At 39.5% G+C, this 20,013-nt stretch overlaps 1 pseudogene; it reads left to right on the top strand.

Annotated features, from left to right (window-relative positions):
• The first annotated feature begins 491 nt into the window (after window positions 1-491).
• LOC110292410 (kinesin-like protein KIF2C) lies at window positions 492-4,775 on the top strand (annotated as a pseudogene).
• The last annotated feature ends 15,238 nt before the right edge of the window (window positions 4,776-20,013 follow it).

Below are 20,013 nucleotides of genomic sequence, written 5' to 3'. Positions count from 1 at the left end.
GAGATTCATAAAACAACAATCAATGAATAAAATCAGTAAGTTATGCAGAGAGAAATTAAGAGCTATTGCTATCCATTTATTGAAAAAGTAAAAACAAACAAACAAATCAAAAAAAAAAAAAAAAAGAAGCTGGATTTTTAGTTACCCAAAAGTTCCATGTCAAACTAACAAATTACTCTAAAATGTCCTAAGCTAAGAAAACCTCCCGGCGAAACCTCAATTCAAGCTGTTAAACAGAGCAGTCTAAGAGGATCTCAAAACAATATAGAATATTTCTTATGTCCCAAGTTGCCTCTCAGAGGTAGAGAGTAAGTATTTACTACTAAAAGTATTTCATGGTTTGGACATAGGACTTGAAAGATTCAAGTCGGCTCTATCCTGACACTATCCTTCCAGGATAGTAACTGAAGGAGGTCTGTAAAATAAAAGAGACGGAAGAAATTAACAGTCCCATCTATCAGTGACATGCATGAACCATGAGAATAAGCAGCATGGCAATATATTGCCAAAGATATAACAGTGACCAAGAGTTGTAAGTTATATCTTGGCAGTAACCAACAGCTATGTAATTGTACTTAATGCCCTCTCAACAAGGGAGAAACCTTGCCTGGTCCTAGAATTCTATCCAACTATCTGAGACTAGTGAGGTCACACATCTTAGAGGATAGCCTATTATATCCACTTTACTATAATTCTAAACAGTGCTCTAAAATGTGCTTGTCCCCACAGATTCAGATAGCTCTCACCTTGCATTAAATAAGCTTCTTCTCTCAGCCTTTCTCTTTCATTACAGAATTCTTCAACTAGTCATAATGCTGAACCTAACTGATTATGGGGAATCCAGTCCAAACAAGTACAACTACAAGACAACTTCTTCACATAAGGGCCAAGGGCATTATAGAAAAGCGGGTAGGAATAGTGTAAAAGACAGAAGAGCTGGAAGTCTGCTGCAAGTTTATATTGCCTAGAACTATAAACTTTGCCTGAGAGCAAGGCTAAACCTATGATATTGCATCTCTATGTAGCTGCCTATAAAACAACTGAGAAATAAGAATACCAGTATACATGCTAACATAAAATTAGAAAAATCCAAGGGTTTTCAGATTCAGACAAAGGATGATAGGCAACTAATGGGAGTTGAGAAAAGGAGAATTAGACTTTTCTCAGGAATGAAATAGTTATCTATCCAACTCAAAGTGATTGACTCTGACATCTTGTACACTTAAACAACACTAAATGAACTCAGCAAATATAAATATAAATATAAATATAAATATATACATATGTATATATATGCATATATATGGAATGATATAATTATATTTTAATTGCAATTTAGAAAATTAATAATCAATTTTATTGAGAAAATATCTTTGTTTTATTTCTTTTTATAGTGTTTTTTGTTCCTCCATTATTTTTTTTTTTGCATCTTGATTATTAAGAGGATGTTGTACACTACTCACCAAATGAACAAAATTGTTAAAAATAATGATCTTCAATGAATTCACAATGCAAACATATTTGTTCACATGTATCTATATCTATCTATCTATCTATCTATCTATCTATCTATCTATCTATCTATATCTATATCATCTATCTATCTATCTATCTATATATATATATATAATTAAATATATAATGACAAATCCAGATTTTTTTTATTTTAAAAGTTAGTTTCTGACCATCAATAATAGTATTTCTCTCTGTGGAGCAGGAGGGCCTAGGGTGGCTGGTGGGAATGGAAAACTGTTTTTGCAAGAGTTTGAATGCACAGGCAGTTCTACCTCCATTTCATTCAGTGGACATGTTAGTAGAGAAGTTTCAGAGGCCTTCTTTTGGAAATGGAATTTTGTAGATGACTGATTTTCATTTTGTTTTGGAGTGGTTACATTTTCTTTCAGTGTCAGACTGTCATTCAGTCATAATGAAAGAAGCTCTGGGTTTATTGCAGCCATGTCATCAATCACTTTGCAATTTGGGGTTTGGTACCGCCTTCAGTTCATTCCACTGAAACACAGGATTTCTCCAAGTTCACTGTGCTTATATTGGTACTGTGAATTAAGCCATTGCTGCACTGAATGTTGATGGACATACCAGGACCAATCAGGCTTGAAGCGACTCCATGGACTTGGGAACAGTAACAGGTAACACAAATGAAAGAAGCTTGAAAACCATGACCTGCTGATACTGCACTGACAGCGAGGAGGCAGTAAAGCAAGAACAGTCTACATGAAGCACCTCTTCTGAAAACTCTGGGGATTCAGTTTGGAGGAAATCATGTAATGTGGAGGAGATGGAGAAAATGAAGAACAAGTGGGAAGAGAAAAGAACCCAGAACTTGGAGGTAAGAATAAAGTAAGCTCAGGAATATGACAGCAGCCTTCCAAACTAGGAACTTGCCCAGATGATTAAATAAATTCAGATTACTAGGGAATGTGACCCACTTACTGTGACTGACCCTATTGAAGAACACAGGATCTGTGTCTCTGTCAGGAGGCACCCACTAAATAAACAAGAACTGGCCAAGAAAGAAATCGATGTGATTTCTGTTCCCAGCAAGTGTCTCCTCCAGGTGCATGAACCTAAGTTAAAAGTGGACTTAAGGAAGTACGTGAAGAAACAAGCTTTCTGCTTTGACTTTGCTTTAGATGAAACAGCTTCCAATGTGTCATCTACAGGTTTACCGCAAGGCCACTGATAGGACTTTTGAAGGAAGAAAGCAACATGATTTGCCTATGGACAAACAGGCAGTGGGAAGACACACACAATGGATGGAGACCTGTCTGGTAAAAGTCAGAACACATCTAAAGGCTTCTATGCAATGGCTTCCCAGGACGTCTTCCTTCTGAAGAATTAGTCTCAATGATGGAACTTAAACCTGGAAGTTTATGTGACATTCCTTGAGATTTATAACGGGAAGGTTTCTGATCTGCTCAACAAAAAGGCCAAGTTACATGTGCCAGAAGACAGAAAGCAGCAGGGTGCCAGTTGTGGGACTGCAATAGTACCTGATTGCTTGTGCAATCAGGCTTCTATGCAATGGCTTCCCAGGACGTCTTCCTTCTGAAGAATTAGTCTCAATGATGGAACTTAAACCTGGAAGTTTATGTGACATTCCTTGAGATTTATAATGGGAAGGTTTCTGATCTGCTCAACAAAAAGACCAAGTTACATGTGCCAGAAGACAGAAAGCAGCAGGGTGCCAGTTGTGGGACTGCAATAGTACCTGATTGCTTGTGCTGATGATGTCATCAAGATGATCTACATGGCCAGTACCTGCAGGACTTCTGGACAAACATTTGCCCACTCCAATATTTCTTGCTCCCATACCTGATTCTAGATTCTTCTTACACCCAAAGGGAGGTTACACGACAAATTCTCTTTGGTGGATCTGTCAGGGAATGAATGAGAGGCAGACACTTCTGGAGTTGACTGGCAGACTAGCCTGGAGAGTATAGAAATGAACAAGTCTCTCCTGGCTGTGATGGAGTTATCAGGGTGCTGGGATAGAGCGAGGCTCATGCCCCATTCCCCATTCGATGAGAGTTAGCTGACACAGGTGCTGAGGAACTCATTGATTGAACTTGAAGGCAAGCATGATCGCTATGATCTCATCAGGCATAAGCTTGACGTAGAAAATTCTAGTTCTTTGAAAAGTTGATTATCCCAAGTGACTGTTTTGCTGGGGCACACAGGTGAAAGGATGTGTTGCTAAAGCAACACATGAAACATGAAAGACTGTTTTCCTGAAGCAGACATATTAAAAAAATGTTTGGATATAGCAGACACATGAAAGGACAGTTGATGAAGGAGTTTATATATGACCTCACAGATGTCAAGAGACCAGCACTGAGCCTTGCTCTGGTTTGCTCTGGCTCACTATTCCTTGCTAAAGACACACATATATTGGTTTGCCTTACATAGTATTGTTGCGCTCAACTTGTTGTAATGTTGCCATTGAGAGAATCTTGCCAAGGAACTGCTAGTGAGGTTCCTGCAGCAGCTTGCTACTTCAATGGCCTTGCCTCAGTCCGGATGGCAATCCTGGTGGTTTCTTCAGTTGTCTGATGTCTGCCTATTGAATGGACTGGACTGGAGCTGCTGGTGTGTGCCTGGTGTCTGCCTATCTAGAGGACTGGCCTGAATCTGCTGAAATCATATTTGGTGTTTGCGACTAGACTGAACTACTGCCCAGGAAGATTGAGCTCACCCCTAAAGGACCGTTGCTGAACAGGTCCACTTCCCCCATATCCTAATAACTTTTCTCTTCCACTACCTCTGCACTGTGGTGAGCTACAGGAGAGGTTGAAACCTTATTAAAAGTTGGTTGCAAATAATTTATACCTACATAAGCTCCTTTAAACACTCTGAGATATGCAGACAGAGTCAAGGAGCTGAGTCCCCACAGCAGGAGCAGTAGAGAGCAGCCAGCTCAGACAGAAGTCAGCTCTAATGGGACTTCTCTGGCAGGCAATTAAAAGGAAGAGCTGTCTTCCCAGATGTCCAACTTTTAGTGAAGCCATGACTCAAATCAGGGAGCTGAAAACAGGACCATGGGAGATCTCATGGGAGATCATACAGCAAGGACCAGGCTGGCTTATATTCTCTGAAATGACAGATCAGCCAGAGTATGACCTGGAGACCTTTCTGCCCTGACACAGCAGGCTAAACACTTCAGAGCTCTTCCAGAAATCATCAAGGCCCTGGGGCTGGCCCTGCTGCTGAAAGAACAGGCAAGCAAACAAATAAGCCTCGAGAAATGGCAAGAATGATGACTTCAAATAAAGATCGTTTGGTACCACACTAGCCTTCTACAGAAAACTTTAGGCACCTTCTGGCTTTGGTTAGGGACTGAGATGGCTGGATTTTGGTAACTGTCAGAAAAGGGGTATCAGGCTCAGGAAAGCTAGTTTGGAGCAGGAGAAAGGAGTTTTAATGACTCTGCTTCCCTTTCTCCTCCCTATTGGAGAGGAGTCCTATTTGGGTAGTTCACTGGTATAGCATCCTGCCCCTCCTGAACAGCTGCTGGGAGAGAAGCTGTGATTGGACAGATATGGCTGCCTCTGGCCTGCAAGTATTAACCTTGGTCTGTGCACTCTCATATTTTATACTTTCAGAAAAAAGGTTTTGAGACCTCTTTGTTTTTGTTGTGTGAAAAACAAGAAAATCTCTTTGATGTATTTATATGTTGTATCTAACAATAAATAAAGAAAAAAATGCTCCTTAAAATAATAGCTTTCAAAAAATACAATTAATATAAAGTATAGCAAATTAATCAAAAATTTGAACAGAATTACTAAAATAAAGATGAAGATATTCAAAATGCAATATGCAATTAACTATCTTAATACCAAACATTTACATTAATATCATGCTAGCATGCAAGAAGAACATAGGATAACTACATTGAAAACAGAATCCCCTATCTTATTTTGAAGAAATTATTTCTTAAATACTTTCAAATTATATAAAATTGAAAATGTTTGAAGTGTTTTAGTCACAGTATTACTCTTCCAATTAGAGTGGTGGAAAACTATATTTTTTCTTTTTTTCATTTGTTATTGGTTATTTTATTTATTGACATTCAAATGTTATCTCCTTCCCAGCTTCCCGTCCACAAACCCCCTATCCCCCCCCCTGCCTCTATGAGGGTGCCCCCCATCCAACCACTCCTGCGTCAGTGCCCTAGCATTCCCCTACCCTGGGTTATCGTACCTCCATAGGAACAAGGGACTCCCTTCCTGGTGATGCCAAATAAGGCAAGCCTCTGTTACATACCCAGCTGGAGCCATGGGGCTACGCCCAGGTGTACTCTTTGGTTAGTGGTTTAGTCCTTGGGACCTTTGGGATTTATTTGGTTGGTATTATTGTTCTTCCTGTAGGATCGTCACCCCTTCAGCTCCTTCAATCCTTGCATAACTCCTCCATTGGGGTCCCTGTGGTCAGTCCCATGTTTGGCTGCATGTATCCATATCTGTATTGGTCAGACTTTGTCAGAGCCTCTCTCTCGTGACAGCTATGCCTGTCAGCAAGCACTTCTTGGCATTAGCAATAGTAAATGGGTGTGATATCTGTAGATAGGATGGATCCCTAGGTGGGGCAATCTCTGGATGGCCCTTCCTCCAGTCTCTGCTCCACTCTTTGTCCACACACTTCCTTTTGACAGGAGGAATTCAGGATAAATATTTTTGAGGTGGATGGGTAGCCTCATCCCTCAACTGGGGACCATGCCGATCCACTAGATATGGTCTCTACAGGTCCTATCTCCCATTTGTTGGTTATTTAGGCTAATGACTTCCCTCTCTGTTAGGTCCTGGGATTCTCTTAGGTCCCTGGCATCTGGGATTGTCTAATGGCTACCCCCAGTTCCTCCTCCCCTACTGCTATATACCTCTTTTAAAATATTTTACCCTCTGTACTTTCCCCCCCATCTCCTCCCATATCTGAACTGGCACCCCTTTTCTTCTCTCCCCTCCTCCCTCTCTTCCACATTCCTCTCTCCTTCTACTTCCAGAGATTATTTTCTTCCCCATTCAGAGTAGGACTGTAGCATCCACACTTTGGTGTGATCTTCTTTCTTCATGGATTTCTTATAGTCTATGAGTGGTATCATGGGTATTCTGAGCTTCTTTTTGACTAATATCTACATATCAGTAAGTATGAACCATGTGGGTTCTTTTGTGACTGTGTTACCTCACTCAGGATGATATTTTCAAAATCTATCCATTTTCCTGAGAATTTGATAAAGTCATTGTTTTTAATAGCTGCGTAGTATTCCATTGTATAAATATACCAAATTTTCTGTATCCTTTCCGTTGTTGAGGCATATCTGGGTTGTTTCCAGCTTCTGACTATTATAATTAAGGCTGCTATGAACATAGTGGAGCATGTGTCCTTGTTAAATGCCCAGGATTGGTATAGCTGGGTCCTCATGTAAAATTATTTCCAATTTTCTGAGGAACTAATACACTGATTTCCAGAGTGGTTGTGACAGCTTGCAATCTCACCATCAATGGAGGAGTGTTCTTTCTCCATGTCCTCTCTAGCATCTGCTGTCACCTGAGTTTTTGATCTTAGCCATTTTGACTAGCGTGACATAGAATCTTGGGGTAGTTTTGTTTGCATTTATCTGATTACTAAGTATGTTGAATATTTCTTTAAGTGCTTCTCAGCCATGTAAAATTCCTCAGTTGAGAATTCTCTGCTTAGCTCTGTACCCCAATTAAATAGGGTTGTTTTGTTCTCTAGTCTAGGCTTTAATCATAGAGAAAGAGCTAAAAGGCAATTACAGATACCGAGAGAGGTAAGTCAGTTTTCTCCAAGGTTGAACTTCCATGCCAACAGTCAGGTCTAAACATGTACACATAAGACAATATTGGACAGACTCAAGAAGTTACACACACACACACACACACGCGCACACACACACACATGTATCAATAATCATTGATGGTGTGAATTTGAGAGGGAGTAGGTGAGACATAAAAGAGTTAAAGGAGTTGGAGGGCAAAAAGTAGTGTTGGAAAAGATGTAAATCCAGTCCTCATTAATGAAATTCTCAAAAATAAACAAATAAGCAAATAAAACAATTTCTTATATAATGAAAAACTAAAGAAAATAACAATAATAGATAGTGGTTGAGTAGACATTCATGCCCACTTGTGCCCTCATATGTATCCCCACATGAACATACACACACATATACATCATATGCAGATACATGTATATACACAAAGGACTGATTAACATAACCTATAAAGGAATAATCAAGAACTAGCAGTCAAAATAACTACTATTGACATAAGACAGACTTTTGGTAGGAATGTGGTTGTGCATATTATTAGCAGTCTTCCAGAGGTTCTCAAAATGAAAACCATCACAATTCTAAAGTCAACAAAAAAGCACATTTTATAACCACCATTTTTAGATGAGAGGTAAGGGCTGACAACGGAAGTGAAATTAGTCAGAAGCTGTGCAGGGAGAAATGGAGCTTAGCTACTACAGAGAGAAAGCATGGGGCAAGGGCGATTTCCAGCAGCATGCCTCCAAAGGTATCTGCACAAAGAGTCGACTGGTATGTATAAAGCACTTACTGTGTGGCACAGACCTCTGCTCTCTGTCTTCCAGTGTCACAAAGGAAACTGATTTGGCATGAGCTGAGCTGAATTGCTTTCCAGCATACAGTATGACTTTGACACAATGTGGATATAAATGTGTGCTAAAATACCTTTACAAATGTTTCCCACACACAAAATACTGCCAATCTGTTGGGGAAAAGAACATATTTGTGAGCAGTAGTTTGTTAAATTTTCATTGGGTTCTACCCTCGAGGTCCTCATCTACAACTCCTTCAAGACAGTGGTTCAAGAAACATGAAGCCATTCATAAATAAATCATGAAACCAATTGTACTGGCTATTTTTGTGTCAACTTGACACAGCTGGAGTTATCACAGAGAAAGGAGCTTCAGTTGAGGAAATGCCTCCATGAGATCCAACTGTAAGGCATTTTCTCAATTAGTGATCAAGGGGGAAAGGCCCCTTGTGGGTGGGACCATCCGTGGGCTGGTAGTCTTGGGTTCTATAAGAGAGTAGGCTGAGCAAGCCAGGGGAGGCAAGCCAGTAAAGAACATCCCTCCATGGCCTCTGCATCAGCTCCTGCTCCCTGACCTGTCTGAGTTCCAGTCCTGACTTCCTTTGGTAATGAACAGCAGCATGGAAGTGTAAGCCGAATAAACCCTTTCCTCCCCAACTTGCTTCTTGGTCATGATGTTTGTGCAGGAATTGAAACCCTGACTAAGACACCAACCAAATCACATTACATCCCCTCTAATGATTGGACTGTTGGTTTGTTTGTTTGAAGCCTTCTTGTAGAACAGAAAGAAAACATGAGAAAAATGTTTACCATTAGTTGAATTGGTCTTGTGTTAATATCTAAGTTCAGAATCAAAATCTGGTTTTGTTTTTTCAGGTTTTTTTTGTTTCTTTGTTTTATTTTGTTTTGTTTTTTGGTAAAGGCAGAGGAACTGAACATAGATCCGTGGGGATCTTTTAGGTATATATAGTCAGTAGTCTCCATATATGCCCACTTTACATATGAAGTTCCAGATATTTATGATCTCATCTCAGGAGAGAAGAGAAACAATGATTTAAAGCATATTTAAGGCAGATATAAATATTCTCAAGGACATAATGTTTTTTAAATTAATTTATTTATTTTTACACTCTATATTTTATCCCCCCTGCCCCGTCCACCCTCTGACTGCTCCATATGCCATACCTTTTCCCTGCCCCTGTCTCAACATAGATGCCCCCAACCCCTGCCCCACATGACCTCTAAAGTCCCGGGGCCTCCAGTCTCTTGAAAGTTAGGTGCATCATATCTGAATGAACACAGGCCCAGCAGTCCTTTACTGTTTATTTGTATGGGGTTTCATATCAGCTGGTGTATAGTGTCTGTTTGGTGAACCAGTGTTAGAGAGATCTCAGGGGTCCAGGTTAATCGAGCTGCTGGTCCTCCTACAGGGTTGCTCTCCTCCTCAGCTTCTTTCAGCCTTCCCTAATTCAACAAGAGGGGTCAGCTGCTCCTGTCCATTGGTTGGGTGCAAATATCTGCATCTGATTCTTTCAACTGCTTTTTGCATCTTCCAGAGTGCAATCAAGCTAGGTCCCTTTTTGTGAGTGCTTCATAGCCTCAGTAATAGTGTCAGGCCTTGGGATCTCCCCTTGAGCTGGATCTCACTTTGGTCCTGTCACTGGACCTTCTTTTCCTCAGGCTCCTCTCCATTTCCATCCCTGTAATTCTTTCAGACAGTAACCATTATGCGTCAGAATTGTGACTGTGTGATGGCCCCCCTCTCCCTCATTTGATGCCCTGTATTCCTGCTGGAGGTAGGCTTTATAAGTTCCCTCCCACTACTGTTGGATATTTCATCTAAGGTCCCTCCCTTAGAGTCCTGAGAGTCTCTCCCCTCCCAAGTCTCTGGTGCTTTCTGGAGGTTCTCCTCAACCTTCTACTTTGCTGTGTTACCTTAAGACAGGAACAATTATGGGTTAAAGATTTTGAGATGGGTAGCCATATCTGTCTACTGGAGGTGGTCTCTTTAGGTTCTACCTTTCCTCTGTTGGGAATTTCCTGTAATGTCACCTTCATTGGTTCCTGAGACCCTCAAATCCCTGTCCTCTGGGGTATTTTCATGATTCCCCCAGTTCCCTACCTTCCACTGCTACATATTTCTGTTTAGTATTCTGTACTCTGGACTACTCTCCTGTCTCTTCCCCTACCTGACCCTGCCTCACACCTGTTTTTTTCTCCCTCTCCCATCTCCCACCCAGATACCTCCCTCCCTCTGCCTCCTGTGATTATTTTGTTTCTAAGTGGGATTGAAGGATTGACACTTAGTCCCTTCTTCTTGTTAAGCTTATATGGTCTCTGAGTTTTATCATGGGTAGTCAGAACTTTTGGGCTAATGTCCACTTGTCAGTGAGTGCATACCATGTATGTCCTGTTGAGTCTGGGTTACTTCACTCAGGATGATATTTTCTAGTTCCATCTATTTGCCTGAAAAAGTTGGCAAGTGTAAATGGTCCATGCTTCTGTATTCATTCCTCTGTTGAGGGACATTTGGGTTCTTTCTAGCTTTTAGCTATTATAGATAAGTTTGCTATGAACATAATGTTTTATGTTGGAGCCACTTTTAAGTATATACCAAGTATTGCTATAGAAGGGTCTCCTGGTAGAATTATTTCCAATTTTCTGAGGAACCACCAGATTGATTCCAGATTATTCTACCAGCTTGCAATCTATGAGCAAAGGAGTGTTCCTCTTTCCCCCACATCCTCACCAGCATCTGTTATCATCTGACATTTTGATTTTAGCCATTCTAAAGTGAGAGAGACCCTCAAATCCCTGTCCTCAGGACATACATGGTATGCACTCACTGACAAGTGGACATTAGCCCAAAAGTTCTGACTACCCATGATAAAACTCAGAGACCATATAAGCTTAACAAGAAGAAGGGACTAAGTGTCAATCCTTCAATCCCACTTAGAATTGGTGTAAGGTAGAATCTCAAGGTTGTTTTGATTTGCATTTCCCTGATGACTAAGGATGTTGAACATTTCTTTAGGTAGTTCTCAGACATTTGAGATTCCTCAGTTGTGAATTCTTTGTTTAGCTCTGTGCCCCATTTTTAATAGGGTTATTTGGTTCTTTGGAGTCTAACTTCTTGAGTTCTTTGTATATATTGGATTTTAGCCCTCTATTGAATGTAGGAGTGGTAGAGAACTTTACCCAGTCTGTGGGTTGTCTCTTTGTTTTATTGGCAGTGTCCTTAGTGTTACAGAAGCTTTTCAGTTTCATGAGGTCCTATTTGTCAATTGCTGAACGTAGAGTCTGAGCCAGTGGTGTTCTGTACAAGGAATTTTTCCCTGTGCCTCTGTGTCAAGTCTCCTTCTAACTTTCTATTCTACTAGATTCAGTGTATCTGGTTTTATGTGGAGTTCCTTGATCCACTTGAACTTGAGCTTTGTGCAACGAAATAAAAATGGATTAATTTTCATTTTTCTACATGCCAATGACCAGTAAAACCAGAACTATTTGTTAAAACTATTTTTTCCACTGGATGGTTTTGTCAATCATCAAAAATCCATCTTCTTTGTCAAAGATCAAGTGACCATAGGTGTGTGTGTGTGTGTGTTTGCTTCTGAATTTTCAATTCCATTCCATCTATCTTCCTGCCTGTCTCTGTGCCAATACCATGCGGTTTTTAATCACTCTTTACATCATCTGAGGTCTTCTTCGATTTCTTTATTTAGGAACTTGAAGTTCTTGTCGTACAGATCTTTCACTTGCTTAGTTAGAGTTACAAGATATTTTATATTATTTGTGACTATTGTGAAGACTGTGGATTCCCTAGTTTCTTTCTCATCCTGTTTATCCTTTGTGTAGAGGAAGGCTACTGATTTGTTTGAGTTAATTTTATATCCAGCCACTTTGCTGAATTTTTTTATCAGCTGTCGGCTTCTGTTGGAGAATTTTTATGGTCTCTTACATATACTCACATATCATCTGCAAATAGTGATACCTTGACTTCTTCCTTTTCAATTTATATCCCTTTGACCTCCTTTTGTTCTTTAATTGCTCTAGCTATAACTTTGAATTCTATATTGAATAAATAGGAAGACAGTAGGCAGTTTTGTCTTGTCCCTTATTTTAGTGGCATTGTCTCAAGTTTCTCATTTAATTTGATGTTGACAGCTGGTTTGCTGTATATAGTTTTTAATTATGTTTTTGTATGTGCCTTGAATTCATGATTTATCCAAGACTTTTAACATGAAGAAGTATTGTATTTTCTCAAAGCTTTCTCAGCATCTAATGAAATGATTATGTGATTTTTTCCCTTTGAGTTTATTTATTTAGTAGATTACGTTGATGAATTTCCAGATATTGAACCATCCCTGCATGCCTGTGATGAATCCTATTTGATCTTGGTGCATGATACTTTTGATGTGTTCTTGTATTCAGTTTGTGAAAATTTTATTAAGAATTTGTATTAATATTCACAAGCAAAATTGGTCTGAAGTTCTCTCTTCTGCTGGGCCTTTGTGTGGCTTTGGTATCTTAATAGAACAAGATATACTGTGGTCATTCTGTTTATTTTTTGAAATAGTTTGAGAAGTCTTCTGTGAAGGTCTGATACAATTCTGAACTAAAATCATCTGTCACTGGTCTTGTTTTCAGTTGGGAGACTTTTAACCACTGCTTCTTTATGTTTAGGATTTGGGGACTGTTTAGATAGTTTATTGGGTAACAATTTAACTTTTGTAACTGGTATCTGCCTTGACAGTCACCTATTTCATCTAGATTTTTTTAGTTTTGTTGAGTATAGACTTTGGTCAATATCTTCCATGGTATCTTGTATGACTGAGGCTCTTCTATCTCTTGTATTCTGTTGGTGATGCTTGCTTCTGTAACTCCTGATCTCTTTCCTAGGTTTCCCATCCCAAGAATTGCCTCCTATTGTGATTTCGTTTTTGTTTCTATTTCCATTTTTAGATGCTGGACAGTTTTGTTCAATACTTTTACCTGTTTGTGCTTTCCTGTATTTCTTTAAGGGGTTTATGTGTTTCCTCTTTAAGGCCTTCTACCTGTTTGCATGTGTTCTCTTATGTTTCTTTAAGGAAGTTATTTACACCTTCCTTAAGATCTGTTATCATCTTTAAGAGATGGAATTTTATATCGGACTCTTGCTTTTCAGGTATGTTAGGGTATCTGGGGATTGCTGTGGTGGGAGAACTTGTGCCAACTAGCATTGGTTTCTGTCGCTTACGTTCTCATGCTTGCTTGTGTCTCACAATCTGTTTATCTCTGGTGTTACCTGGCTTTGCTATATCTGACTGGAGCCTGTCCCTCCTGGGAGCCTGGTTATGACTGACCCCCCAGGAGTCAAGCTGTCTCTGAGTGTGAGAAAGAGGAAGGGGATTTTAGTACCAGATACTCTCCTGGGCACAGTTGTACACTGGAAGAAAGATGTGTCTCAGGCAGGGCAAATATACCATGTCGCTGATGGCCCCTGTAGGAGTCCCAGTTAAGCCAGGTATTTGGGAAGGGGTGTTTATCACCTGTGAGCCTGGTTATGAAGGATCTCCTGGGAGTCAAGCTGTCTCTGAACGTGGGAGGGTTATGGTAGTTTGTATTACTAAACCATCTCAGATGACTCCATTGATCTGTAATAAAAATGTATTCATAATTATAATGTATAAATGTATTCACAATTAAGTTATATTGAAAATTCAAATAATCAAGGTACTAAAAACAGCTTAGCATTTCTGGTGAGGCTACATAAAAAGGAATGGGTTGTGTACTTGCTTATGAGATAGATATTTGAGAAAATAGATTCAATAATTTGTGTGCATACATTTTTGGAATTTTGGATTTGTGTGTAGAAATGTGTATTGAGTCTGGTCATGTGTATGGTGTATGATGGTGGGGGTATGTCTGAGGGTGTCCATTCTTGGTCAGACCCAAGATCAACTTCAGTTTTTCCTCCTTTGTTTCTCATATTTACTTTTTGACAGATTCTTTCTCTGAAACTGTAACTCATCAATATTCATATGAAGGCTGTTCAATGAGCTTCAGGGATCTCTGATCTTCTCATGCTCCAGTGTTGGGTTTGCAAAAGCACATTGCTGCCCTGACTTTTTATGTGAATTCAGGGCATCTTAAAAACAAAAGATGTTTGCAGGAATGGAAGTTCTTCAGTCTGATTCTGTGAGAGGATTCATGACCATACATATGGTTGTGCAGCTTCTTTCTGCTTTTGAGAATTATGATTGCCTAGAGATGATCACATGATTTTCTGTCATCTATGTAACTTATCCTTGTATCTCTATGTCTCTATTATCTATCTATCTGCCTATCACCTATCATCTATCTCTGTAGCTAACTATCACCTAACTATCATCTATCAATCATTATCTATTATTTGTCTATATAATACATATGCTAAGGAACAAGCAGAGCACATAGAAGGTGCATATGTATCTGTCTGTCTACCTACCATCTATCTATCTGTGTACCAACCTATCATCTATGTATGTATGTATGTATGTATGTATCTATCTATCTATCTATCGATCCATCTATCTTCATCTATCTACCTAACATCTATTTGTCTATCTATCTATCTATCTGTCTTTCTATATCTATCATATATCTGTTTTCTATCATTCATCTCTCCATCTCTCTTTTGATGGCCACTCTAATTCATACAGAATGTGCAGCGAAACTTAAACTTGTTTGTGATTATTATTGTGAGTATCCTCTTTTGTTTTCCAACAATCCTTTGCTTACTGCTTCAGTCTTATATTATATCATAAATATTATGATAAAATATAGAGAAGTTTTAAAAATACATATACTAGAACAGAATTAAGAAATGGAGATCATTACATCGAAGCAGAATAATAAAGAGTAAAAGAAACTAAAAACAAGATGAAACAACTGATAAGTTGAATAAAATAAAATCTGAAGTTGATAGAATATTTTAAATACAGAAAATCATGGTATGGTTTTGCCAAAGAATGATATCAATGCAGATAAAACAATAAAATGATCATCACTAAAAGATACCTAGAAGCCTTTGATGAAGGAAAAGATAGGCATAGATAACAGAACCAAGTGGTCTGTAAAGTGAATGAGACAGGAGATTGTGCTTTCAAGGTACAATAGCTTGAACACATTCAGAAACTTTCATCAGCCATCACAGTGACCAGTAAGAAGCTGAGTAGATAGAGGGGATAAATTCAGTCTGTAGATAAGAATAAGTTATTTGACATTAGTAATGATAAAAAACAATATAGTATGTCAGAATAAACTTTCAATTAATTGATCTGACTCAATACCAGGCAAAACAAACATATTTTAATAGGTCTAAATCCTATCATTAGCCAAATGTATTTGTTTCAAGTGAATTTCCTCCCAGAAAGAAAATGTATTCAGAATGTAGAAATAACAATATTGTTTCTGTTTAGTAGGTCAAATATTTTTTCATGATGTCTAATCTTAGGACCTAATGAGCTATCTTCATAAATATTTTAATTACTTGCTTAAAAGTTGTCGGGGGGGGGCAGTTCCTAGATTCTGCCAAGACTGGTCTGCGCAGGTGAGAGTGTGGACTGCAGAGGCTAACAGCTTCTGGGACAGGTGGAAGCCACAGAGCTTCTGGGGCAGACCTTGTTTTGGGCTCCAGACCCGGGCACCTTCCCTGCCAGAGGAGAGGTGTCCGGCCCGCTCGGGAGGGCTTTGCCACAGCATCTAGGGGAGACATTTAGGTTCTTGAATTCCACCTAGACTAGTCTGCACAGGGGAGAGTGTGGACTGCAGAGGCTAACAGCTTCTGGGACAGGCAGAAGTCACAGAGCTTCTGGGGCAGACAGTTTTTCAGGCTCCAGATATCCAGGCTCCTTCCCTGCCAGAGGAGAGGTGTCCAGCCCGCCCAGGAGGGCTTTGCCACAGCATCTGGGGGAGACATCTTGGTTCCGGGATCCTACCAAGACTACTCTGTGCAGGTGAGAGTGTGGAGTAAAGAAGCTAAAGAGATTCTGGGAAAAGCCCCGTTTCAGGCCTTCATCTTCTGCCAGGAGGCAGGTCCAAATGCCAGGTATCTGTCCACCTTCCCTGCAAGAGGAGAGCTTGCCTGCAGAGAGTGCTTTAACCACTGAAACTCAGGAGAGAGCTAGTCTTCCAGGTCTGCTGATAGAGGAAAACAGAATCAGGAGAGGAAAAAGCTCTAACCAGAGACAACTATAACAACTAACTCTAGAGATTACCAGATGGCAAAAGGCAAACATAAGAATCTTACTAAAAGAAAACAAGACCACTCACCATCATCAGAACCCAGCACGACCACCTCAGCCAGACATGGATAGCCCAACATACCTGAAATGATAGACCCGGATTTAAAAGCATATCTCATGATGATGGTAGAGGACATCAAGAAGGACTTTAAAAACTCACTTAAAGAAATACAGGAGAACACTGCTGTCTTAGTCAGGGTTTCTATTCCTGCACAAACATCATGACCAAGAAGCAAGTTGGGGAGGAAAGGGTTTATTTGGCTTACACTTCCATGCTGCTGTTCATCACCAAAGGAAGTCAGGACTGGAACTCAGACAGGTCAGGGAGCAGGAGCTGATACAGAGGCCATGGAGGGATGTTCTTTACTGGCTTGCCTCCCCTGGCTTGCTCAGCCTGCTCTCTTATAGAACCAAGACTACCAGCCCAGAGATGGCACCACCCACAAGGGGCCTTTCCTGATCACTAATTGAGAAAAAGCCTTACAGTTGGATCTCATGGAGCCATTTCCTCAACTGAAGCTCCTTTCTCTGTGATAACTCCAGCTGTGTCAAGTTGACACAAAAATAGCCAGTACAACTGCTAAAGAGTTAGAAGTCCTTAATGAAAAACAGGAAAACACATGCAAACAGGTGATGGAAATGAAGAAGACCATACTAGACCTAAAATGGTAAGTAGACACAATAAAGAAAACCCAAAGTGAGGTAACGCTGGAGATGGAAACCCTAGGAAAGGAATCTGGAATCATAGATGCGAGCATCAGCAACAGAATACAAGAGATGGAAGAGAGAATCTCAGGTGCAGAAGATTCCATAGAGAACATAGGCACAACAATCAAAGAAAATGGAAAATGCAAAAAGATCCTAACTCAAAACATCCAGGAAATCCAGGACACAATGAGAAGACCAAACCTACAGATAATAGGAGTAGAATGAAGATTTTCAACTTAAAGGGCCAGTAAATATCTTCAACAAAATTATAGAAGAAAACTTCCTAAACCAAAAAAAGAGATGACCATGAACATACAAGAAGCCTACAGAACTCCAAATAGACTGGACCAGAGAGAAATTCCTCCTAACACATAATAATCAGAACAACAAATACAGTAAATAAGGATAGAACATTAAAAGCAGTAAGGGAAAAAGATCAAGTAACATATAAAGACAGGCCTATCAGAATTATACCAGACTTTTCACCAGAGACTATGAAAGCCAGAAGATCCTGGACAGATGTTATACAGACACTAAGAGAACCCAAATGTCAGCCCAGGATACTATACCCAGTCAAAATTTCAATTACCATAGATGGAGAAACCAAAGTATTCCACGACAAAACCAAATTCACACATTATCTTTCCAGGAATCCAGCCCTTCAAAGGATAATAACAGAAAGAAAACCAATACAAGAACAGAACCCATGTCCTAGAAAAAGCAAGAAATTAATCCTTTAACAAACTTAAAAGAAGACAGCCACAAGAACAGAATGTCAACTGTAACAACAAAAGTAATAGAAAGCAAGAATGATTTTCCTTAATATCTCTTAATATCAATGGACTCAATTCCCCAATAAAAAGACATAGAATAAAAGACTGGCTACACAAACAGGACCCAACGTTCTGCTGCTTACAGGAAACCAATCTCAGGGAAAAAGACAGACACCACCTCAGAGTGAAAGGCTGGAAAACAATTTTCCAAGCAAATGGTCTAAAGACACAAGCTGGAGTAGCCATTCTAATATTGAATAAAATGGATTTCCAACCCAAAGTTATCAAAAAAGACAAGGAGGGGGCACTTCATACACATCAATGGTAAAATCTTCCAAGAGGAACTCTCAATTCTAAATATCTATGATCCAAATGCAAGGACAGCCACATTCATTAAAGAGACTTCAGTAAAGCTCAAACCACACATTGCACCTCACACAGTAATAGTGGGAGACTTCAACACACTACTCTCATCAATGGACAGATCATGGTAACAGAAACTAAACAGGGATGCAGTGAAACTAACAAGTTATTAAACAAATAGATTTATCAGATATCTACAGAACATTTTATCCCAAAACAAAAGGATATACCTTCTTCTCAGCACCTCACGGGACTCTCCCTAAAATTGACCATATAATTGGTCACAAAACAGACCTCAACAGATACAAAAATGTAGAAATTGTCCCATGCATCCTATCAGAACACCATGGACTAAGGCTGATCTTCAATAACAACATAAATAATAGAAAACCAACATTCACATGGAAACTGAACAACCTTTATGATAGTATATATAAATGACCCTAAAAATTCAACCAGAGAACTCTTAAACCTGATTAACAGCTTCAGTGAAGTAGCTGGATATAAAATTAACTCAAACAAGTCAATGGCCTTTCTCTACACAAAGGATAAACAGGCTGAGAGAGAAATTAGGGAAACAACACCCTTCTCAATAGTCACAAAAAATATAAAATACCTTGGCATGACTTTAACTAAGGAAGTGAAAGATCTGTATGATAATAACTTCAAGTCTCTGAAGAAAGAAATTAAAGAACATCTCAGAAGTTTGAAAGATCTCCCATCCTCATGGATTGGCAGGATCAATATAGTAAAAATGGCTTTCTTGCCAAGAGCAATCTACAGATTCAATGCAATCTCCATCAAAATTCCAATTCAATTCTTCAAGGAATTAGAAAGGGCAATCTGCAAGTTCATCTGGAATAACAAAAAACCTAGGAAACAAAAACTCTCCTTGAGGATAAAAGCACCTCTGGTGGAATCACCATGCCTGACCTAAAGCTGTACTACAGAGCAATTGTGATTAAAATCTTCATGGTACTGATATAGCGACAGACAAGTAGACCAATGGAATAGAATTGAAGACCCAGAAATGAACCCATACACCTATGGTCACTTGATCTTTGACAAGGGAGTTAAAACCATCCACTGGCAAAAAGACAGCATTTTTAACAAATGGGGCTGGTACAATTGGCAGTTATCATGTGGAAGAATGTGAATTGATCCATTCCCATCTCCGTGTATAATGTCAAATCTAATGGATCAAGGAACTCCACATAAAACCAGAGGCAGTGAAACTTATAGAGGAGAAAGTGGGGAAAAGCCTTGAAGATATGGGCACAGGGGAAAAAATTCCTGAATACAACAGCAATGGCTTGTGCTGTAAGATCGAGGATTGACAAATGGGACCTCATGAAACTGCAAAGCTCTGTAAGGCAAAAGACACCATCAAAAAGACAAAAAGGCCACCAACAGATTGGGAAAGGATCTTTACCTATCCTAAATCAGATAGGGAATTAATATCCAATGTATATAAAGAACTCAAGAAGGTGAACTCCTGAAAATAAAATAACCCTATTTAAAAATGGGGCTCAGAGCTAAACAAAGAATTCTCACCTGAGGAATACCGAATGGCTGAGAAACACCTGAAAAAATGTTCAGCATCCTTAATCATCTGGGAAATGCAAATCAAACAACCCTGAGATTCCACCTCACAACAGCCAGAATGGCTAAGATCAAAAATTCAGGTGACAGCAGATGCTGGCAAGGATGTGGAAAAAGAGGAACACTTCTCCATTGTTGGTGGAATTGCAAGATGTACAACCACTCTGGAAATCAGTCTGGCAGTTCCTAAGAAAATTGGACATAGTA

The sequence above is a fragment of the Mus caroli genome, unplaced genomic scaffold, assembly GCF_978045245.1.
Source record: "Mus caroli unplaced genomic scaffold, Mus_caroli_1 scaffold_6, whole genome shotgun sequence".
NCBI lineage: Eukaryota > Metazoa > Chordata > Mammalia > Rodentia > Muridae > Mus > Mus caroli.
Note: the sequence above shows the minus strand (reverse complement) of the source record. Positions and strands in the feature narration are given on the sequence as shown.